This window comes from Tamandua tetradactyla, chromosome 23 (genome assembly GCF_023851605.1).
Source record: "Tamandua tetradactyla isolate mTamTet1 chromosome 23, mTamTet1.pri, whole genome shotgun sequence".
NCBI lineage: Eukaryota > Metazoa > Chordata > Mammalia > Pilosa > Myrmecophagidae > Tamandua > Tamandua tetradactyla.
In genome coordinates, this window is record NC_135349.1 from 28,966,975 (window position 1) to 28,991,962 (window position 24,988).

The following is a 24,988-nucleotide window of genomic DNA, read 5'->3' on the forward strand; positions in this document are numbered from 1 at the left end:
GAAGGAAAAAACAATTAATGACTGTACATTTGAATATAAAACTGTCAAATCTGATCAATTATTGAAAATTAAAAAATCTAAAATATATATATGTATTGATTGGCTCATTCTAAACTTTTAGAAGTGCCAGTGGTGTGATGCCATTTACTTAGCATATTTTCAGTTTATTCAGCACAATGATTCATTATCAACACTCAATTTCCCCCTCTCTTATGTGAGATTCTTTGTAGCCATGGAGAAGGGCAATCACGCCGTGACTCAGTTCATCCTGGTGGGCTTCACAATGGATCCTGTGATACAGTTGGTTCTGTTTGGGGTATTCCTTGGTGTTTACTCTGTGACCATGTCCGCGACTTCTCGCTCAGCGTCAAGCCCCCGGCCGGCGGGTGAGACAATGAGGAGAGACAGAGAGACACAGACAAATCCGCGCTGGTGAGAAACACAGATCCAAGACACGCAGCAGTTGTAAGCACAGACCTTTACTGGAGTTAAGCTTGCATTCTCTGTTACAGGTTCTGCGCGGGCGAAATATCCCGCGGGGGAACAACCTCTATGCGGCCGTCAGGCACGGCTCCCTGTGGGTCGTCTCCACCCACCCCGTCCGGGTAACCTCTTATATACTGTGCCCAAACCCAATAGGTTAGTGCCACGTATACAGAGGTGATTGGAAGATAGGGTTGGTGGGCGTGTGCGTCATTTGCGGAAGCAGGATGTGAGCGCCATCTTGGCTCACTCGATGGGCGGGGGGAACTCTAGAGCAGGCTGCAGCGTGTCCACTAGGCCAAACCCGGAAAGCGGCTCTCTACATGACCATAGTGGGAAATGCCACTCTCATCGTGTTGATCTGCAATGACTCCCAGCTCCACATACCCATGTATTTTTTCATTGGAAATCTGGCTTTTCTGGATCTCTGGTATTCCTCTGTGTACACCCCAAAGATTCTAGTGACCTGCACCTCTGAAGACAAGAGCATCTCCTTTGTTGGCTGTGTAGCACAGTTCCTCTTCTCCGCTGGGCTGGCCTATAGTGAGTGTTTCCTATTGGCTGCCATGGCTTATGACCTCTATGTGGCCATCTCAAAGCCACTATTTTATTCTCAGGCAATGTCCATAAAGTTATGTGCATTTTTGGTGGCTGCCTCATATCTTGGTGACTTTACTAGCTCAACCTTAGTTACCAACCAAAACAACTTTTTCTTTGAAATTCTGTGGGAACAACATCATTGATGACTTTTTCTGTGATTTGCCTCCCCCGGTGAAGCTTGCTTGCGGGGAGAAGGATGGCTACCAGGCTGCACTATTCTCCATCCTGTCCTCCAATGTCTTCACCTCCACACTGTTCATCTTGGCCACCCACCTCTTCATCGTCATCATCATCATCTCGAGGATGTGCTCCACCCAGGGCAGCCTCAAAGCTTTCTCCACCTGCTCCTCCCACCTGACCTCCATCACCTTATACCATGGCCCTATTCTCTCTATGCTCGCCCCTGATCTAGCTATTCCTTGCATAGGGACAAAACAAGTTCTATATTTCACACTGTGGTGTTCCCCATATTGAACCCCATGATCTATAGTCTGAGAAATAAGGATGTGAAAGAGGCTCTGTATAAGCTTTTCAATTAAGTCCAGATTCTCTACCTTTAAGAAAAATATTCTAAACATGATCATGATCATGAACACACAACTTTGTGATGATATTGTGAGCCATTAATTGTATACTTTAGGTGGACTGTATGGTGTATAAAGATATCTCAATAAAAATAGTAAAAAACAAAAAAAAGAAGATGCAAACAAACATCCTGTGGTCAGGATTTTTGTTTCTCAGGAACAGCTTCCATAGAGATCCATCATGATCAAAGAATGTTACAGAGTTGCAGAACTCTCCACCTTGACACTGACAATTCACAACACCTAAAATAAGAGATTAAGGGCAACCTATGATACAGAAGTCTAATATAAAATATAAAAATTTGGATAGAATTTCATATTACTTTCTATTAAAAACAAAAATAAAACCTAAAAGAACTCTCCTTTTAAAGAAAAGCCATATTTGATTTTTGTTACACTGATACAAATTGTAAATGGCTATGTAGTAAGTAAATTCATAAAAATAAGAGTAAATGTGTTGAATTAATTTTTACTATTTTCCTATTATTGAAAACTGCATAACAATCACTTTCTCTTCTCTTCACAAAAGTGTGAAACATTTTTATATTTGCTCTTTCCCCTAGTATAGTAGCACTCAAGGATCACTTGGTGCAAAATAGTTTCAGAAGACATGATCTTATCAATGCCTTTATCTCCTATGTTTGGTCTTTCTATTAAGAAAATATTACCAAGATGCTATAGGTTTGATTTTTGTGAAATATTCTAGGGGCTTAAAGTTTATTTTGTTTTGCCATCCAAATTGTGGTGTTCTGAATACCAAAACGCAATTATTATAAGAATTCAGATAGTAACTATGGAAAAATGAAACAAGGTAAGATATGATGGTCTATGTGTACAAGTTATCAAAAAGAATAATGTTCATAGAGAGAATACAAACAGGTAATTATAAAAAGGAGGGAGATATGAGAGGTTTCATGTAAATTTGATTGATTTTTAAAAAGTAAAGCTATGTTAATATAAATTATGATAATAAATAATAAATATATATTGGTGTCTATGAGTGTAAACAATAAAAAAATGCAAGTAAGTATTACTTAACCATGTAGTCCCAAATTTAAAAGCAGTAGTGACACGTGGAGCCATTAGTAACCAGTCAGCACCGATATCCATGCATATTAACTTGGACAGTTAAGTCACAGGGATACATTTCATGTCAGTTTTCACACACAACAACCCAAAAGAAACACAATAGAAACGGTGGAATTCTGAACTTCTTGATTTAGACAAATGTTCTGAAAAGGAAAGCTATTTTAGCTGACTCAGGCCATTTCTAAAATGCAATACTCAATAATTCCTATTACTGATATTACAGTTCTGAAAAACACACACTTTTTAAGTGCAAATAGATAAAATCTGTATGTTTCAATGACAGAAAATCAGTTATTTAATATCAGCCAAATGAAACTGGAAAATACCAAATCAGAGACAAATACTGGTTACAAAATTAAAAATGATTTGAAAAAGTTTTGATTAAGATGTGTAAATATTGTAAGTCTTGAAATTTAACTTCAAAAAAGAACCTAAAACTGATGGCCAATTCCATTTTAATCCTCTTAAGAAAGGCATCCAATTTCCATTGTCCAAACAAAAATCAATATATACCCAGATCTAAGAGTATAAATATGCACCCATATCTAAGTGTATATCCAAGTGTATATTAATATTATTTTGTATCTCAGAAAGACTATATAAACTATATAATCATGTCTGTATAATATCAGTAAAATTCTAATAAGATGATAAATCAAGGCTTATAATAACCTTAGGAATAATAAAAATAAATGTGTATTAATTAAAATAAGGCACTGAGGGTTTAGAATATGTAAAAGTTTAACAATAAGTTTTTATCACTGTGTTGGAAATACGTCATCTATAGATTAAGTTTTAAACATTAAAAATGTTCTGCCATATTAATTTGAAATTATATAAATATATAATTATTATATTAAATGTTATATTATATATTATAATTATTATATAATACATTGTTATATATAAATTCATAAATAAATTTAATTTCTCTAATTATATATAAAATTAGCATCTGAAGAGGAATTGGTTCATAAGATATGCTTTTGAGATGTGAGTTTAATGCATTAAATGTTATGTAAAGTAAAACTGTTCATGGGTGTTCATGCAAAAAATCTCTTGAAACTAAATGTCCCATAAAGAAAATGTAAAATTCTTGATGGTCTTTCACATAATAGATCATGATAAGGAGCATTTCTGGATTACAGCCAGCTTTGTGTCTAAACAAGAGACAGAAGAAAGTGAAGTAACAAATATTTGTATGACTGAGACATGCAAAATTATAACTATTAAATAATTATATAATTACATATACAATGGAATCATTAAATGCCTATAAAAATCATTGTCTATGGGTTTTCTTCACGGTTCTGATGTATTAATTCTTTCCCAGTCTCTCATATGACTGGGAATGTTACCTGCTTAAGTTTCCCAAATTTTCCTTCTTGTGAGACTCAAGTGTTTGATCATCTTGTTTTTATTGTGCGGTAGTATGTTCACTTTTAAATGGTATTCTAAGATACTACTAAGAGGTATACCTCTAAATACCTGGATTTTCAAACAGTTTTCCTTGTAGCAAATTCTTATTTCCCACTGGTGATTGGGATCAATCACATTGCTCAGTAGAGTGATCCCTGTTGTTCAAGGTCAATAGAGTCGTAGATGGCCAGGGGCAGTTCAGATTCCAATTGATGAGAACACTGATGCTGTTCCTTTGGGAAGCACTCTTCCCTTAGGAGCATGATTTCCTAATCCAGTGAGCCTACAGTAATAGTGACAGAAAATAAGATTCTAGTAGCACTTCCAGAGACAGTGCAAATCATGGTCCTCTGAAGAGGAGACGTGAAGATGTAATTAAATGTACTAGGATTTTATTAGGGAAAAATGTGTGTCATTGCCTGGCAAAGTGAGGAGGGAAGCAGAAAAGTCTAGGTGTGAGAGAAGAACAAGATGCATTGTGGCACATTATCAGTTTTGAAAGTAGAGAAGGAAATATGAATATTTCACAGCTTAGTTTATTATTTCTTGGCTCCCATAACATGGTGTCAGAAATGGTTATCTGATAAGCCACAACCTGATTCCAGAGCCACTTTTGGATCTGAGCACAGGTACTAGCAATAGCTCTTTGTGCTCTGTCAACTTCTCAATGGTCCAGGCTCTTGTCATGAGTCCTCTTGGCTGTAAACACCCCTTTTTCTGTCGAGAATCTGGCCTTTCTTTTGGTGTCTTCAGGTAATGGGTATTTGAACTTTAAGTTCTTTTGATTTGAGTTGCTGGCAGCAGCCCTTTGGTGTTTGCCTTTTTTGGTATACAAGTGGGTGAACTTATCTGATTATTTCTATTTTGGGAGGGGGTGAAAGGTGAGGCAAGATCAAGGCCACAGAGGGAAGGCTGGGGGGTTTTCTCTAATTGCAATAAATAGCTTTGGTGAAGGACCAGGGCAAAGGAATATGCCTAACTGAAGCTGAGCTATGGTCAGAAGAGGAGAATGGAGGGCAAGTGGAATAGTGGAATTGAGCGTGTTTATGTGAGTGATTACATGATAGACTGTGAAAATTTCAGCTGAGCAGTGAATGAAAGATGGCCTTGAGGATTCCACTTGGACAATCAGATAATAACGGTTATCCTCTGTGCTGGTTTGAAAGGAAATATACCCCCTAGAAAAGCCATGTTTTAATAAAAATCCCATTTCATAAAGGTAGAATAATCCCTATTCAATACTGTATGTTTGAAACTGTAATCAGATCATTTCCCTGGATGATGTGATTTGGTTGAGAGTGGTTGCTAAGCTGGATTAGGTGATGACATGTCTCTACCCATTTGGGTGGGTCTTGATTGGTTTATTGGAATTCTTTTAAAGAGGAACCATTTTGGAGAGTGGGAGATTCAGAGAGCAGAGCAGAATGACATAGCCATGAGAAGCAAAGTCCACCAGCCAGAAAAGACCAAGAAAGAACACAGTAGCCTTGGATCATGCCCATCAGACATAAGAAGTTTCCACAAATCCTTCCTTGATTACTCCATGTCCAGTCCTGACTTTCTCTGAAATGGTTGGCTGGTTCCACATTTGGTTAAATCCTCATGTGATGTTTATCTGGGTGCAGTCCCAATGCTTGGAGAAGGTGGAGCTGAGAAAAAAGTGATCTCCCCAATATCCCCAAAGTTGCATTCAGAGAGAGGCAAGCCAGAGACCTTTGCAGATGAAGAAGGAAAATGCCTCCCAGGGAGCTTCATGAAACAGGAAGTCAGGAGAAGAAGCTAGCAGATGATGCTGTGTTCACTAAGTTCAGTTCCAGATGATAGAGGAACCCTGACATCTTCACCATGTGCCTTTCCAGATGACAGAGAAACTCTATGTTTACAATGTGCCCTTCCACCTGAGAGAGAAACTGTAAACTTTATCAACCTTCTTGAACCAAGCTAGCAAACTGAAACATCCTCATTCTGGGGATCACATAAAAGTATCTAATATGAACATTCCATTTTATTCCATCCATATTCACCCAAAACACTTTCTGAGTCTGGGTAAATAACAACAGTCTGCATACCTGGTCTCTGTCGGTCCACTGATAGATGCACTCAACCCACATCAGGAGTGTGGATCTCAGTGGTGTTTTTCAGTCTCTGGAAATTAGTGACAGTTAAGCATCAGTAACAATAACTTCAAGATTGACTGTATTCCTTGGAAGATACCTGCAAGCTAACCAAGTGAATTCTTGGAGGAATGTATACAGTATCTATCTTGGCTTACAGTCTTTCCTCAAAGGTTGCCCACTTTCCTCTTAGTCAAAGGACTCTGATTAATAAGTTGACTTATGCCAGAGAATTGTAAAGAGGTTACAACTCCCTGCTAGGACAACATGAGTTGGTATTTATATAAAACATAAAAATAGAATGTTTCTTCATCACAAAAAAGCATGGTTTCACATCTAACCAATGCCATAGGAATAATGAATTCCTTAATGCCTTGGTGAAATCAGCATCCTTGGAGCCTTGGAAGAACAAGCCTTGGAGGAGCTGGTAGATCATGGTTATGCAATCACAGAGTACATAAAGATAATTAGATATCTTTATCAGGTTTCTTGCGCCTTAGACTTCTTCAAAGTATGATAGCTATTTTGAATTTAAAGTTCAGTTAACCAGCTTAACACATCATTCACATTCTTTCATGAATTTGTAATCACATATTAATCTTACAAAAATTAAACAAAATAGACTTTCTATGGCTAAGAGATTTAAAATGGAATTGGAAATTCATTCTTATGCAAATCTCAACCAAATATCATAACTTGACAAAGTATACAAAGCCTCAAGGAGCAATATTCCTCAAAACCCTGAAGACGTCTGGACATAAGACAGAAAATAGAAGATAAGGAACTCAGTAGACTATCTGTTTTAGTTTGTTAATGCTGCTGGAAAAGCAATATACCAGAAGTGGGTTGGCTTTTATAAAGGGAATTTATTAAGTTACAAGTTTACAGTTCTAAGGCTATAAAAATATCTGAAATAAGGCATCCAGATAAAGATACCTTAGTTCAAGAAAGTATCGATGACTTTGGGAGTTTCACTGTAAGATGGAAAGGCTCACTGGCATCTCATTTCAAACAACTTCCCCAGGGATATTTTCTTTCTGCATCCCAAAACATCTCTGTCTGTGTCAGCTCTGAAGCTTTTTTCCAAGTGGTTCCCTCCTCAACAACTCCAATAAGCAACCTACCTTGAATGGGGGTAGATGTGTCTTCATGGAAACCACCTAATCAAAAGGTCCCACCCACAATTGTCTGGGTCACATCTCTATGGAAATAAAAAAATACTATTCTATAATATTAAATCAGGATTAAAGAACATGGCTTTTCTTGGGTACATGATCATTTTAAACTGGCATACCCTCAAATCTGAAAGACATTTGAATCACCTTTAATATCCACCAACCACAAACAATTAATGCAATCTTTTCCTTTAAAAATCCATGCCTTGAACAGCCAACACAGAACACAATTTGAATCTGTTATCCCTAAACTGCAATTGTAAGATCCCAAGTAAATGCATTTGTTGACTCACAGCTTAGTTTGTTATTTTCTGGCTCCCATAACATAGTGTCAGAAATGGTTATCTGAAAAGTCACAACCTGATTCCAGTGCCACTTTTGGATTTGAGCACAGGTACTAACAGTAGCTCTTTGTGCTCTGTCAACTTCACAATGGCCCAGCTTCTTGTCATGAGTCCTCTTGGCAGTAAACACCCCTTTTTTCATAGAGGATCTGGCCTTTCTTTTGGTGTCTTCTGGTAATGGGCATTTGCACTTTAGTTCTTTTAATTTGAGTTGACAGCAGCAGCCCTTTGGTGTTTGCCTTTTTTGCTATAAAAGGAAAATTTCCTTGTCTGGTGGGTACTCGAATGGGACATTAAAAATACCCACTTTGGTATTGAGTTCTTTTCAGTGGAAGGACACTACCCTAATAATCAATTGACCTTTATTCAGACTTCAGATGATCAAATAATTATTTTGGTGGGCATGAATGCAGACTTACATCTTATTAGGGTTCACAGCACCTTTTGATGAGACACCTCTACTTTCAAAGACTAAGACCCCTGTGAAAGGATAAGGTGGTCACAGACAGGCTAGACTGAACAAGCTTTCCCATTACAATCAAGATAATTTCCATGCAAATAAGGACACTTGGCTGTGGGTTGAACAGCTAGAGCACAGGCTGCCTGTAAGTATCCTATAAAAGGTAAAATAAAGCATCACACTTGCCTAAAACCCAGACACTTCCTCTCAGGTTTAGGAATTAGGATTGATCACAGTCAGAAGTAATGAAGAGAATGGTTTCCAGTGTATGTGAGCACTTTCATTGTGCACTGTCATCTATCAAACCACCCAGTTCCTAATAGAAAAATTATAGTCCTGCCTTATGTAAAATCTTATCCTTCTGCATATAACTCATTAGAAAAAATCTTGAATTATAATGACCACAGCTGGGATTTTTTTTATTGTTAAGATTTTACTGAAAAAAGTTTTAGATTTACAGAATTTCACATATAAAATATATAAAAATACAGAGTTATAATATACAATCTTATTACTAATACCTTGTATAGAGAGTAAGTACATTTGCTATAATTTATGAAAGAGCATTTTCATAATTTTACTATTAATGATAGTCCATTGTTTACAGCAGGGTTCATTGAGTTGTACAGCCCAATGTTTTTTTTAGTTTTATTCTAGATATATATATACAAATTAAAATTTCCCTTTTAATCACATTTGCCTATATAATTCTGAACTATTAATTACATTAAAAATTTTGTGCTACTATCACCATCATCCATTAGCAAAATTTTACAATCCATTTTATAGCAATTCTGGATATTTTAAGCTTTAACTCCCTATTCCCTACTCACACCCATCCCTTGGTTACTTGTATTCTAGATTCTAATTCTCTGAGTTTGTTTATTCTAACTATTTCATATCAATGAGATCATACAATATTTGTACTTTTGTGCCTGTCTTTTCACTCAACATGTTGTCTTCAACATTCATCCATATTGTTTCATGAATCAGAACTTGATTCTTTTTTAATACTGATTAATATTCCATTGTATGGATATACGACATTTTTTTATCCACTGATGAGTTAATGGACACTTAGGTTGCTTCCATCTTTTGAGAATAGTAAATAATGTCAGTATGAACACTGATGTGCATATATTTGTTTAAATCCTAGTTTTCAATTCTTTTAGGAATGTACCTTGTAGTGTGATAGTCAGGTCATATGGTAATTCTATACTTCATTTTGTGAAGAACAACAAAAGTATCTTCCACATTCTATGGCAGCTGCATACTTTTAAATTCCCACCAGCAATGAATTAGTGTTCCTTTTTCTCCACCTCCTCTTCAACTGCTGTAAATTTTCTGTATTTTTTTTAGCTGTAGCCATTCTAGTCAGTGTGAAATGGCATTTCAGTGTGATTTTCATTTGCATTCCCCTCATAGCTAATGTTGTTTTGTATCTTCTCATGTGCTTTTGGCCATTTGTATATCCTATTTGGAGAAATATATACTCATGTTCTTTGCCCATGTTTAATTATGTTATTTGTGTTTTTATTGTTGAGTTGTAGGTCTTTCCATTGACTTGCCAAATTATTCTTAGACTGCAAAATGGTGTAGGATGCTTTTATCCATCATTCCTTTCCTCTTTCCTTTATTTGAGTGTCATAGTTTCATCTTGCTCTAATGTCACTCCTGAACATTTTTACCTCCCTGCTCATTTTACCCTACACAAACAGCTGTTTACCCTGACAAAATCACATTTATTCTATCTTGGTGTTTGCTTCTAGGAGCTTCCAGGGTTGCACAGCCTTCTTTACTATTACATTAAATAGATACAGAATTTCAGGAAAATATCATTAATCAAAAACTTCCAACAAGTTAAAGTTAACTTGGCTATTTTCTGAGAGTCCCTAACCCCTGTGCCTCTTCACTCTTAGTTTTTGCACAGCATTAATATCTCTGCCTAATTTCTGCTAGTCTTTAGAAATTAAAAGCAACAGTTTAGAAAGATATGGAGCAATGAGGAAACCTGAAGGCAAGAATAGCTACAATAGCAAGTAGAAGCTGTCAAACATTCATGCATTTCTTCATTCCCTTTTACCTCCTTTTTTACTTCTTTATATCTTCACTTCAAAATATCTTTGATAAACTAGTACAAACCAGAGCTAGATATATAACAGTAAACATAATCAAAATTCTCTATACTTAGAGAACTTACATACCAGTAGAAAGTTGCAATAAATGAAATAAACTGGTTTCAGAGATAGTGGAGAATCTTGGAAAGAAACTTAAGAAATGAAAACTTTCAGGCTATGAAAAGACTGACCTGAAGCATCAAAATGCCTCCTTTCAAATAATATTGAATATAATGTAATAGGCTTCAGAGGGATTTCTTATATTTTTTATTGGAATTTGGTTTTTCAAATAAAATAATCCTGTGAACTTGTAAACTAAATTTTCCAAAATAAATTCAAGGATAAGGGAAGAATAGAAGAAGAATAAGGACTGAGGAACTTAGTCACAGTGCTGTTGTCATCAAGAATGGTGGTAAAGGATGTCACCAAGTTCCTTCCCAAGTTTTCCAGGTAGCCCTTAAGAAATTTTCCTGTAAATAAATATTTTAGATATCTTTTAGAAGTGATGAAAATGACAACAAATAATATTAACAGCAAGTTTTACAGTTGGCAAACATCATGACACACTATCAGGGACCATAGCTATTGGTGAAGTAGACAGGGCAGATGCTCACTCCACCCACAAGCAAAGTACTCATGTAATTCACCTCACCAATCTGTTCCTTATTTTCTTCATCTGCAGAATGAGACAAGAGTGGCACCTACTTCACAGGTCTGATGAATAGGTTAAATGAGATAATACATATAAAGCACCTAAACCAGAGTTAAGCAAGTAGTGAAGGCTCAATAGACATCCACTCTTATGTTATACATTTGGTTCTCACTGGAACCTTGTAAAGTGGGCAGAACAGGAATTATAGCACCCCTATGAATTACACAGAGTCTAGGGCTTCAAGTCATTGAGCAGATTCACTGAGATGATTTCAAGAATTGCTGAATATATGTGTAAATATCTACAACACACATGTATACAGTATATCTATAAATGATAAAACATACCAAAAATAGAAGACTTATTTCCATAGGCACACATTTATTTATAGAATTTGTATGCATTGAGGAACATAAGTTAGGACAACGTATAAACACTGTAGTTATTTTGAATATTCAACCATCCCTGTGGCTTTTTCTGAATGCACAGTGACATTAAAGAGCATTTTCAACACTTTGTGCCAGAAATTGCTTTTAAAAAAGGTAAAAACCATTAAATTGCACAATTTTTTCAGCATTTAAACGTTTCTATTTCTATCAGACTGTGCAAAGTCTCCTATTCTTCATAGGAATAAGAAGAACAACTTTCTTTTTGGAAAAATGTCTGTCCCTTAAACCCATGAATTTGGCATCCTCACCATGAATCAAGCTCACAGGTTGCAAAAACTCTGAATGTTTTATAATTACATGTGGATTCTTTAAAGGCATCTCAATCAATGTAGCTATTACCTCAAATCTACCTCACAAGGCAAAAACTACTGTTTCCCAATGCCTTCATCCAAGTTGCCATTTATAGAAATTCCTACAAAATCCTTTAAATTTTAGCCATACATGACATCCTCTTAAATTTCTTTGTCTTTAAGATTTATTCAGAGTCTTCTCAGGTGAACCATTTTATCATTTGAATATATTCTATTTTTATGATCATATATGTGTTTGTAAGCAGAAACAACTTTTTTCATTAGTCTATCTTTTTTTTATCAATATTTGGCTTTTCTATATATCCTTCCATGCTTTGTTCATTTGATTGTTTCTCCAGCCCCAAGGACATAACAAGCATTCTGAAATGTTGAAAAAACTAACATGAACCCTTCTTATTCCATAGTTTTTCTTGATTACAAATGAATTCTCTCATATTAGCCATGATTTTATGGTAAAGCAAAGGCATTTACTCTCTAAATGTATCTTTTATTTTTGAAAAACACTATCACATGCTAAGTGAGAATTGAAGGTAAATTATGTTTGATGAAAATATGTGGCAAAAGAGTAAAATTTATATTTCAAATTGTACAGAGACATTTATAGTAACAATTAAAGATTAACTATAAAAAAGGAAAATCATGCATTTGAAAATTATTCCTATTGTATTTACTTTAGGTGAAGAGCTCTTTCCTTCTTCAAATTAGAAGCAAAAATCTGCATGTTCAAGTCTTCTAATCTCAGGTGGTGGTAAAGAATATTCTTTGTTTTTTGCTTGAAAAATTACCTCCATTTCAAGAAAATTTCTGAATATTATTGCTATAGCATGGGAAGATCACAAATGATCATAGGAACTTACAGTACAAAGTACAGACATAATGAAATAATCAATCAAGCCCACAGAATTGATGTTATTAATTTGGCTTAAGTAAAAATTTAGTCACATAGTCTGTCATTCTTATATTAAAAATGCTTTGTCTTCTGAAAGTTCTTGAACTATTCTAAAGAATCATCTTCATTTGTTATCTGCCTTAACTTCATGAAATGACTTATATTATCATAATGCCATCCTGTGCAATGGATTAGTAGTGCTCAATTTATCCAAGAGGAGACTTTTCTGTATACTCTTTAAATATGTAAACAAATGAATCACAGAAACCCCTCTTGAGGAATTTCTTCTAGGGTTATTCCAAATATAAATTACTGTATCTGTTAGAGTTCTGTCAGGAAACACAAGCCACTCAAATAGACTAAATTAAGGAAAATTAATAAAGAAGTCATTTACAAAAGTTAAGAGAATAAGGAAAAGCTACAAAAGAGACAAAAGTCCTTCTGTTCTCAGAGTGTCACTATGCCTAAAACTGAAGAGACAAGGGGTAGGAAGAATTACCAGATCTATAGAGATTTTGCACTGAGAACAGAAGGACCAAAACTATGGCTTTGGTCAAGAGGTGAATTTGGCTTCCACTACCTTTGCAGGGAAGGAGTCTTAGATTAAGTACTCTGACCTTAGTCTTTTCTTTCATTTCAGATTCTCTCTATGTCTGGTATGAGTATCAGTAAAGAATTCCCTTCTGTTTTTTTTTTTTGCATGGGCAGGCACTGGGAAACAAACCCACATCTCCAATATGGCAGGCAATAACTCTGCCTGTTGAGCCACTGTGGCCAACCCAAGAGCTCTCCTTTCTTAAGGCAAAGTTTTAACTTGTGATTTGGTGTCCATATTTAGCCTCAGGGGGAAAACGGGTGAAAATAAGCCCACATTTTTGTTGTATTCTGTGGAGTTTCTTATTTTCTAGTGAGAATAATCATAGAGTTAAGTTTCCCAAAGGAATATGCTCCTGAGAAAAGTTCAAAAATATTTTTTATAGAGTGTATTATAGGCCAGAGAAACAGAGAAATCGAGAGAATAAGGAAGGTGTTATTGCAAGCATGGCACTTTCCATAAAAGGGCCCATCTGACCCGGTGCTACAAAGGAGAAACATGGCTCTCAGTGTGAAGGTGATTTATTGCAAATGCACTTTGCAAGGAACTGGGGAAATCTTACTAAAACCATTTCAAAGTGAAGGAGTGATTTAGGATTTTCATAGGTAAAAGGAAGGGGTTAGGGAACAAAAAATAAGTTATGTCAACATGATACATTCTTGTCAGGTCAGCAAGGATGTTGTATCTTTGTGAGGAGGGCATGGCAATTTTTCGTCCTGTGTTGTCTCAAGCACATCTTGTGTTCCAGCTTCAGTGATTAGATATTGATATTGACGTGCAAGTTCTTATGTGCAGAGTCTTCACAAAAGTATTTAAAGAATATCAAAAAGAAAAAGAGGCAATATTTGCCATCTTCAATCTTATGCATAACAATAACAATTCTATGACTTGACAATTTTATAACATTAATAACTAATGTAATGTTAAATTCTCCATGAATTATATCTATTATTGTATGTCAGAAAGTCTGCTAAGATTTTAAATAAATAACATAATTTACATCTCCCTGCAATCTTTTAAGGAATGTGTTATTATAGATTAGAAATATATTAAATTGCATGTGAGTAAATTGATTCCTTGCAGGACTAAATCAATGATTATTGGTACCAAATTAGTAAGGGTTAGAATCAGAAATCAGCTCAGGTCTGTCTGACACCACATCTATGCTCACCAGCCCATATTTTCTCCCCAAATTTTATAATATTCTGTAAAAACTTATTTATATAATATTTCCTTTCATCTTCTCTCTTGTATAAAATAGTGCTGCTGTCATTCTAATAATAGTGGACAATGCAGCAAATAAGAGATTCCCTGGACAAACTTGATCAATTGGATTCTAACTATAAGAGACAGGTCCTGGATCTGAGATTTTAGCAATCTGTTAAGTGGTGTTTGATATCTCTTAATTAGAAGACCACTGATTTATGGAAATTATTCCAGCTTCAAGCCCTCTGCTAAGTAGTTTTAAAACGTCATTTCTTCTAGTGGGTGCAAGTGTAGTTTGGTGATAGAATTCTTACCTGTCAAGCAGGAGACCTGGGTTTGATTCCAGTCCATGCAATTCCCAAAAAAGGCAAACAAACAAGCAAACAAACAACCAGAAATTCAAGAAATGGTGCTGCAATAACAGCACACTCACATGGAAAAAGAATGAAATGTGACCCCTGCATACAAAAATAAAACCATCATCATTTTTAATATATACAAAAGCCACAACTAGTAATCACAGCTATTAATCTTCTTTTACATGGAGGCAACTGAGGTGTAAGGAGATTAAATGACTGCTCTAATGTCTCACAGCTGGTGAGCAGCAAGACAAACCTTGAACCCATGTCATCTGCTTGACCTGGGCTGTCTCTACTACAACACTGCTGAATCAGGTTTGACTAACCTTGAAGCATACAGGCCTATGATTTCTAACTCATGTTTCCTAAAAGCTTTTGCACACAAAATATAATCTGTTGCTCAATTGGAAACTGCCTCCCACACATGCCCATTCTCTTAGGAAATAAAAATTGCCTGTATATTTCAATCATCAGACTGTGTATCATGTGATTATTTATCCCTGTTTTCTGACACTTGCCTGTGAAAAATACAAGAGAGTTAGAGATTTCTAGTTCCAGCAAGATCAGGGAGTAATAAGCAATTCTGAGCGTGGCATAAAGAGTTCTGTGATCTTACCTAACTCCATCCATACTCCTTCAACAAATACAGCATGTATTTTCTGGACATATCTGCCAAATTTCCACAAGTTCCTCTGCCCTTCTCCATTACCTGCTTCAGCTTGGTTACCATGGCCTCTTTTGTCAGAGGTTGTCCTCTTACCACATGGTTAATGTCCACTCATTGCTTAAGGACAGATGCATGCTTCTCCTCCCACATCAAACCTCTCAGAGCACATAAGTGCATCCTCACTGCCCCTACCTGGTAAGGTCTCCTTTTTGACCTGTCTCTTATGATTGAGTATGATAATTTGATCATATAATATAATTGCATATAATAATTTGATCATGACCTGTTTCACTAATTTGTTAACAAGCCTTGTTTTCATTCTAAAAAATTTGCCCTTGTCTTAGTCTTAGATCAACCCTATGTCCTTGGTACCTGGCAAAAATTCTAGAGCACAGTTGGTGCTAGACAGAGTCAGAGTTTGGATACAGGTGAAAAATACTAGAAGAAATGGTTTTGAGCCTTGGCTTTCTCAGCCTACAGATTTGCCTTGTTGTCAGTTGTATGTACAACACTTTTTGAGTCTAAGATAACTCATCTTTAGATGGGAATGATAATTACTTTTACCTCATAAGATTATTGTGAACAACAAAATGAGATGAAAATTCTGAACCAGTTAGAAGAGTGTCTGGCTGATACTAAGTTTTCAGTAAGTATCATGTTCATATATAATGGAGAAACTAACAAGCTATTAATGATATTAGTCAAAATGAAGCCATTTTTTCACTTTTTAATCAGGTAATGATTCTATGAGGAGTGAGGGCACATGTTTGTACAAAATCTACCTGTATAGATACTGAGGATAACTCACAACCATATCTAAAGCAATATAGTTGTAGTTGGATAGATAGTCAAAGATTACGCATCTTTAAATTTTGCATGGTAAACAGGGTATACCTTGAATTTTGCAATTTGGTTTTATCTCAGTTTGTAATCCTAGTGGTGCTGAAGTTTTGAGTTAACCTTGGACAAGGCCATTGACTGCACTTGAAAATTTTTTGTCTATATGGGAGCTGCAAGATATATTACACAGTTATTTATTTATTTTTTATTTTTTTATTTTTTATTTTTTACATGGGCAGGCACTGGGAATTGAACCTGGGTCCTCTGGCATGGCAGGCAAGTGTCCTTGCCTGCTGAGCCACCGTGGCCTGCCCTTTTTTTTTAAACATATTTTTTTTTTACACAGAGTTATTTAACAATGAAATGTTCTAGTAAGATATTTTCTAAAGAGCAGATTATCAATATATCATAATCATTTTTTAATTCCCTTCTTTTGCTTTGAGCATGATTCTCAGAAATGACTCAACACAGGTTTAATTGCCTTTGTAGAATCTTTCCATGGTATGAACCTCTAAAGTTAGTAAATTTTAAACCCACTTATGATGAATTTGAGGAAATAAATTAAATGTTGCATGGGAAACACTAAGCCAGCACTTGAATCAAAATGTTGAAAATTCTTTGCCATGATTGTAACAAATGATGAAATTCTGGGATCATTAAAAGAATCAGAGAATATTAGAATCAGATGGGATTAAGATTGTGATTGAATCCAGGTGTTTGTAAGTCTTCCAAAGGTAACTGCCTTTAGTTATCTTGGACTTCATGCTTTCAAAGATCTTGCCCATCCATAAAATATTTCTCATTTCGTACTTATTCATTTAAAACAGTCAGCCTAAGTGACTTTATAATAAATCTACAGATGAACATGCAATAAACAATGAACTGATATATTTCCCCTCAAAATCACACGAGGAAGAGCCCATTCTAGTGAAGGTGAAGGAAAAAAAGTTATTTACAGAAATGAGGTATTTGTAATATAAAAAAATCAGTTGTACTGGAGAAAATAATAAAGTAGGAAAAGGTCATAAGAAATGACAAGAAGTTAATTACAATGCAGCAGACAGGGAAGAAGATAAAAGAAGTAAAATTATGCATATCCAAAACCTAACAAAAAGGGAGCTAATTAAAAAAAGATTTTTTAATATTCTTATTGACACATCTTAACAAACATATGGTTCATATATGGTATACAATCAATGGCTCACAATATCATGACCTAGTTGTGTATTCTTCACCATAATCATTTTTAATGAAATGTAACCACCTACAAACACAAACATTCTTACCATATGATCATTCCATTCTTGTATATAATCAGTAACTCACAAAATCATCACATAGTTGTATATTCATCATCATGATCATTTCTCAGAACATTTGCATCAATTCAGAGAAAGGAATAAAAATAAATTATTTTTGTAAGGGAACTAATTATAAGGATGCCTTAGATGAGAATTCCTGAAATATAGAGGTACAACTGCAAAAACCATCAAGCCTTATTTTGTACTTGAGGAATAGAATGGAGGGGACTATGGCTGGAGCATAGAACGCTGTGAAGGGGAGAATGGTGGGGATCAGGACCAGAGAGAAAAAGTCCAGGCTTGTGGAGATTAGACATCTTTGTGATAATTTTGGCTTTGACTAACTTGAGAAGTCATTGGAGGGTTGAAAGCAGTGGAATAACAGGACTTAAATGGCATTTTAACAGAGCTGTTCTGGCTCCCTGTTGAAACTGAGTCAACTGGGCTGATGAAAGATATGGGAATACATTCAAAAGCTTCTGCAAAAATATAAATGGGAGACAATAGTGGATTAGTCTGGGATGGAAACCCTGGAGTTTAGAAAAAAATCATCAGTTTATTATATAATTAAAAAATAGAGCCAAGAGAATTTTGCTAATTAATTGGATATGGTGTGAAAGATAGAGAGGATAGATATTGAATGATATTACATGATTTTCTCTATGTTGGATTAATGTCATTTGCTGGAAAGAGATGCTGGTGTGAGAAGCAGGACTGGGAAAGTTTTTCAGGAACTCAGCTTTGCTTGAGATGCCCAGTAGATATCCAGTAAGAGGTGTTAAATAGATATATGGATGCATGGGTCTGGAGTTTGCAGGAGAAAAGTGGTTAGCAGATACAAAATTAAGAGTCATTCAGAAATACAGAACAGTTAAAACCATCAGACCTGATGGAATCACCTGGGAGTGCATATAGATTGAGGAGAAAAGATGTTAAAGAATTGATATGGGGGCACTTCAAAATTCAAAGATTGTGATAGTAATGCTGAGAACAAGCAGCAAGAGAAGTAGAAGGAAAGCAAGCAAACATGATGATCTGAAAATGAAGTGTATGGCATACTTAGCAAGAGAGAGTGATATACTGTGTCAAATGCTGCAGATGGAAAAATCTGATGAGGACTGAAATTTGCTTATTGAATTAATCCACATGGAGATCACTGGACATTGATAAGGCCCTCTTTAGGAAGTTTTAGGAGAAAAATCTTAATTAAAGCAATGTCCCATTATTCTAGATTTTGCTCAGAAAAAAATGAACTGAATACTAGCAATGAGAGTCTAATATAAACAGCATTTTCCTAGGTCCCAGGTGAATGGGCCTACAAAGGTTAATAAGCATATTCACTGGGATTTATATTTATTTAGTTACAAAATGACAGGTGGGTGAGCAGGTAGTATGACTGCAATTGTCACTTAAGTCGATTGCAATTGTGTATTTTCTAGGTATATTGCTGTGTACATTATGTATTTTAGTTACACGGTACATTAGAATATTGTACTTACATTTGCAGAGAGTAAACAGTTCATTAAATATTTTACCTGGTTGCAGTGAATTCTGAATAAGATGGGCACATTTCTGTTTTAAATGAAATACTGAGTCATATAGTCATTTTCTAATGCATTTATTTTTGCTTAATTTTCTTATGTAAAAACCCTTAATAATAGTATGTAAAATCATTAAAAGAAAAATAACATATAATATTCCAGAGCTAAATCCAAATTTACTTATATCTAGAAGTATTTTTAAGTATTATGTGTCTATTATTGAATATAGGTGAAAGACATTTTATCAGATGTGCTCTATAACCACATCATTGAATATCATATGTCTGTATATATATTTTTAAAGACTTTGTATCAGTTGCTGTCTTATAACCTCCTTTTTTCCTAATAATATCCTGAGTACTTTCTATATTGCTATATATTATTATGAAATATGATTCCAATTGGTGTATAGTTTTCCATGAAAGGTGTACATCACAAGAAAATATCTTTTTTTAAAAAAATTATATTAAATATATGTATGTAAGCCACTATTTTAGGAGAAAACATGTCATGTTTTAAGTTAGAAATTATCTATTTAGCCAAAAAGTAAATCAAAATGAGAAAGAAAACCACAATACAAGAAAATAGGAATGATAAGCCTCTCTTTCATTTAGTTAGGCATTCCTTATATAAAAAAGTAATTAACAAGCTTAGAAACTTGATATTTGAATATGCATTTGTAAAGTCTTATTGATTTCACAAATTAAAAAAAATACATGTATCAATTAGTTCATTCTAAACTTCTAGAGTTACCAGTAGTGAGATGCCATTTATTGAGTATATTTTCAGTATATGCAGCACCATCATTCATTATGAGCACTCATTTTCCCCCTCTTAGGTGAGATCCCTTGTAGCCATCAAGAAAGTCAATCATACTGTGACTCCATTCATCCTGGTGGGCTTCACCACAGATCCCATGGTGCAGTTGGTTCTGTTTGGGGTGTTCCTTGGAGTTTACTCTGTGACTGTGGTGGGAAACACCACTCTCATTGTGTTGATCTGCAATGACTCCCGGCTCCACACACCCATGTGATTTTTCTTTGGGAATCTGTCCTTTGTGGATCTCTGGTATTCCTCTGTGTACACCCCGAAGATTCTAGTGACCTGCATTTCTGAAGACAAGAGCATCTCCTTTTCTTGGTGTGTATCACAGTTCCTCTTCTATGCTGGGCTGGCCTATAGCAAATGTTTCCTACTGGCTGCCATGGCTTATGACCTCTATGTGGCCATCTCAAAGCCACTGCTTTATTCTCAGGCAATGTCCATAAAGCTATGTGCATTTTTGATGGTTGCCTCACATCTTGATGGCTTTACTAACTTGCTATCATCACAAAAAGAACTTTTGCTTTGAAATTGTGTAGGGACAACATTATTGATGACTTTTTCTGTGATTTGCTTCTCTTGGCAAAGCTCACTTGTGGCAGGAAGGATGGTTACCAGGTTGTGCTGTTCTTCTTCCTGGCATCCAATGTCATTGCCCCATTGTGTTCATCCTGGCCACCTACTTCATCATCATCATCATCATCATCTCGATAATCCGCTCCACCCAGGACCGCCTCAAAGCCTTCTCCACCTGCTTCTCCCACTTGACATCTTTCACCTTATTCTATGGGTCTATTCTCTATACATATGCTTGCCCCAGGTCTAGCTATTCTCTGGATAGTGACAAAATAATTTCTGTATTTTACACAGTGGTGCTCCCCATGTTGAACCCAACAATCTTCAGTCTGAGGAATATGGATGTGAAAGAGGCTCTCTGTTCACTCTTCAAATAAATCCAGTTTCTCTACTTTTAAGAACATGCAGCACAATTTTGATCAGGATGTTTGCATTTCCAGCATTGCTGCCACTGAGTCCCATCATGATCAAGGATGGTTATAGAGTTACAGAAGTTCCCACATTAAGATATGATTTTGCAGAAGGTCTAAGATAGGAAATTAAGAGCAATCTATGTGAGAGTAGTCTTATATGAAACATAACAAATTAGATTTAATTCCATATTTGTGTTGCTAAAAAGCAAGCAAACAACAGAAAAACTAAAACATAAAACAACTCTCCTCTTAAAGAGAGTTGGGTCTTTTTTCTAGGGACTTTGTAGCTTCTTGATTTAGGTGGATCAGGAGTGCTCTTATACCTTTTAGACAGTTTTGTGAGGCTATGCTGGCTAAAAGTAGATTATTCATATATTGGAGCAAACATTATTATACTTTTTGTTGTGGAATTCAAGTCTTTCCCTAGGGTTTGGCTAAATATAGTCAGACAATTTTTGAACCCTTGAGTCAGGCACATCCACATGAATTTTTTTTCCAATACACAGATGTTCCCATTCAAAAGCAAAAATGGGTTGACTGACCATTGCCAGACAAATGTAGAAGAAAATGCGTTTTAGGTCAAGGCAGGAGAAAAATGATGCTGTTGCAGGAATTAAACTCAAGAAAGAATATAGGTTTTGCACTATGGGATGTAAGGTAACAATCACTTTGTGGATGGCCCACAAGTCTTGAATGGGGTGGTAATCATTGGTGCTGGCTTTTCATACTTGCAGCAAAGGAGTGCTCCATGGAGACTGGCATTCTGTAGTATATCATGAACAAATAAGTAGTGATGTGTGCCTGGAATTTCACCTGGTCTTCTTGGGGGACTGGATATTGTTTAAGACACACTGGGGCAACTCCTGGGTGGAGTACCACAAGGACTGGAGGGGCATTTGTTGCTAGCCCCATTGGACTGTTTTCTTCCCAAACAGAAGGATCAACTCCTGGCACCTTTGAATGGTTGGATCAGTTTCAGTCTTTCTTGGCAAGAAAAAGGTGCCACTTTTTCTTGGGGACCTGTCAGGGTCATCTTGATTTTTTAGGGGGGTCCTTTAGCGTCAGGACACATTTCCCTTCTGCATTAAATTTTATTTGAGCATGGAGCTTTGTCAGGAAATCTCAGACCAGTAGGGGTACTGGGCAGTCAGGAAGGTAAGGGAATTGATGGGAAACTTCATGGAATACCAGTAGACACTTATAGGCTATTAAGAAAGTATGTTGAGCCAAGACACCAGTGGCACCAATAAGGGTGGTTTGCCTTTTAGTTTTTCATCCAATTTGTTGCCTGACAACAGAATGTTCTGCACCTGTGTCTACCATAATGTCCATCTTTTTTAACCCTTACTGTCATCATGACCATGGGCTCCTTGGAGCTGAGTATGAAGAGGCCCAGTCTTTCTCAGTCTGAGTCATTTTCAAGGGCTGCTAGACTACAAAATCAATAGCTCTGAGTGCTGCATGATTGGAGGGGTCTTGGTACCTTTCTTCCATCTTTTTGGGGGGCATTCTTCTTTCCAGTGTTCCTCTTCCTTACAGTAGGCACACTGGTTTCTTCCCAATGGAATGTCTCTCCTGCATTCTCCAGATGGCCCTCAATAAGTGGACATTTTATCTCCTGATCCTGACCACTTGAAGGTTCTGAGTTTTGAGAATCAGGGCTTTCTGATGCCCTGGGTGAGTGATGCAAAAAGTAAGTGTGCTTTTTCCTTTAGTCCATGGTCAGCTTCTCTCCATGCCTCTTGGTTTCAATTTATGTAAACTTTGGTAGGTACCTCAAGGAGCTGGAATATATTCATTCCAGAAAACCCTTCTAATTTGTGCAGCTGTTTCCAGATGTCAGGTTGGACTTGCCAAAAAAAGCAAAATTAACAAGTCTTTGGTTTTCTGGTGACTCAGGGTCAAAAGGGGTGCACACAGAGGTGCTCATGTAACTGGAAAAGAGCTTCATCTGACTTTTGTAGGACTTCAGTGGTTTTTGACATATTAATTGTTTTTCTGGCCTGCTTTATCATGCCTTGAATGAGTGCATCTTGGTAGAGATTTAAACTGTTTCTGCCAGCTTCAGTGTTTGAGTTCCACTGTAGGTCAGCATCTGGGAAGGAATTTTGAGCATCTTGGGATGTGTTCATCATCCCTGCAGGAATATTTTCTTCCAACTACTTCAGGGCAGCTGGTGAAATCTGTCTCTGCTTTTCTGTGTTGAAGAGGGTAATGCAAATCTGGTGGCAATCTTGCAATGTTGGATGATGGGTCTGTGTGATTGACTGGAGTAAGTTGGTGGTCTGATGGTGGAAAAAGCTTTTTCTTTGTCAGTGATGGGGAGTTCTCCAGGGTCAGAAAATTAGTTGTGGCTCAGGCTAACTGCTTTGTTGCAACTCCTCTGGGGAGGGGAATGTCCAAATAAGCATGGGCTACCAGGACTTTCAATGCAGGCTTTTAGCCATGGTGGTGAATTCTGAACAAGTTGGAGCCAGGAGTCGATGTACAGGAACTGGTCAGGGTGGCTAGGCTGTCCTGTGACAACTTGCCAGATGGCTAAGATCAGTTGGGGGTTGAATGACCTCTTGGATGGCCATCCAACTCCAAAAGTCAGCCAGTCCATTTGACAAAATTGCACAACTCTTGGGCCTTAAGCTTTACTCCATAGTCTCCAGTAAATCTTTTTTTTAAAATTCTGAAGAATGCAGGCTAAGGGAGTTTTGCTTTCGGTACTACCTATAGTGATCCCTCCAGGACACCAAACAGCAAAAGAATAGAATAAACAAAAGATGATCACTTTGTTCATCTCTGACCACTTCCCTCACTGGAATTTAGTGTCCTCTTGGCATGACATGGGCTGGTATAAACCCCCAAATTGTACTTTCCTTCTTTTGATTGAGAGGGCCACCTTATGAGCTGTATGAAGACCCACAGAACTGCAGATCAGGGCACTCTATTCACTTCATGGGTGACACAGCACTAAAGCCTTGGGACAGACCCATGTCTCATTCACACACTTTTACATACCAGGCACTCAAAAAAAACAGGTTACATTGCCTCCCAAAACCAGAGTGTATCCAACTACTGGGGTTTTCTCCTTTGTTTTTTCCTCTATCTGAAGGATACATAGCCTGGTTCATGAGGTAATCAGTCTCTTCTTCTGCCTAAAAGGCAGGACCTGTCAGTTCCTATATATGATCAAGTGGCCATTCTTACTACTCCAAAGGGCAGGACTCCAGCCCAATTTTCAGGGCTGCTGTTTTCAGGACTTCCCCCCCCAGTCAGGGAAGCCAGTGTCCCATTCCAACTAAATGATCCCAAACCAGAGGTAGAGGTTCCAGGGCATGCCAGTGATGATTGAGATTGGTCCACAGCTTGGGCCTCTCCAGAGATGGTGAGGGGACACAAGGGTGTTTTTTCCTTGGGGTGTTTAGCTTCCCATCTAATGTATCATAAATGAAGTAGGGAAAAACTCTGAACACTACACAAGAAAGCACCAGACACTCTGAGAATTGGAAAAGCTTTCTATTGCTGGCAGGCTCAGAGCACTTCCATCCAAAGTCTGAGCCCTGAATATCCTTTGTCTCCAGATTATATAGAAAAGCAAGCAGAGTGGGAGTTACTATGGGAATAGACAGGGATAGTGCTATAAGCTCTGGCTTATAGATGATTTCTTCTGTCTGGAATGCAGGCAGACCTGTACATGCCTAGCAGACACAGCAGATGTTTTGTTTCATCTTTCAAAAAACATGTTTTTATACATTCTTGTGAGTACACAGATTCATAAAGCCATTTTAGTAAGTAAATACAGCAATAAGACTGAGGTCACTTTTATGAACTACCTCAGCACCACAGTGCCCTCTGAGGGGCCAGAAGCTGCACCTCTCAGTTTCACTACCAACTGTGAATAGGTTTATCTCTTTCTCCAAATTTTCTCTAGCTCTTGTTTCTCACTATTCATTTTAAAACAAATTTATTCACACATCATACAATCCAACCA

General features: G+C 36.6%; 1 pseudogene; it reads left to right on the forward strand.

The window, feature by feature from the left end:
* The first annotated feature begins 232 nt into the window (after positions 1 to 232).
* On the forward strand, positions 233 to 20,970 carry LOC143666735 (olfactory receptor 9G1-like; annotated as a pseudogene).
* Positions 20,971 to 24,988: the final 4,018 nt, after the last annotated feature.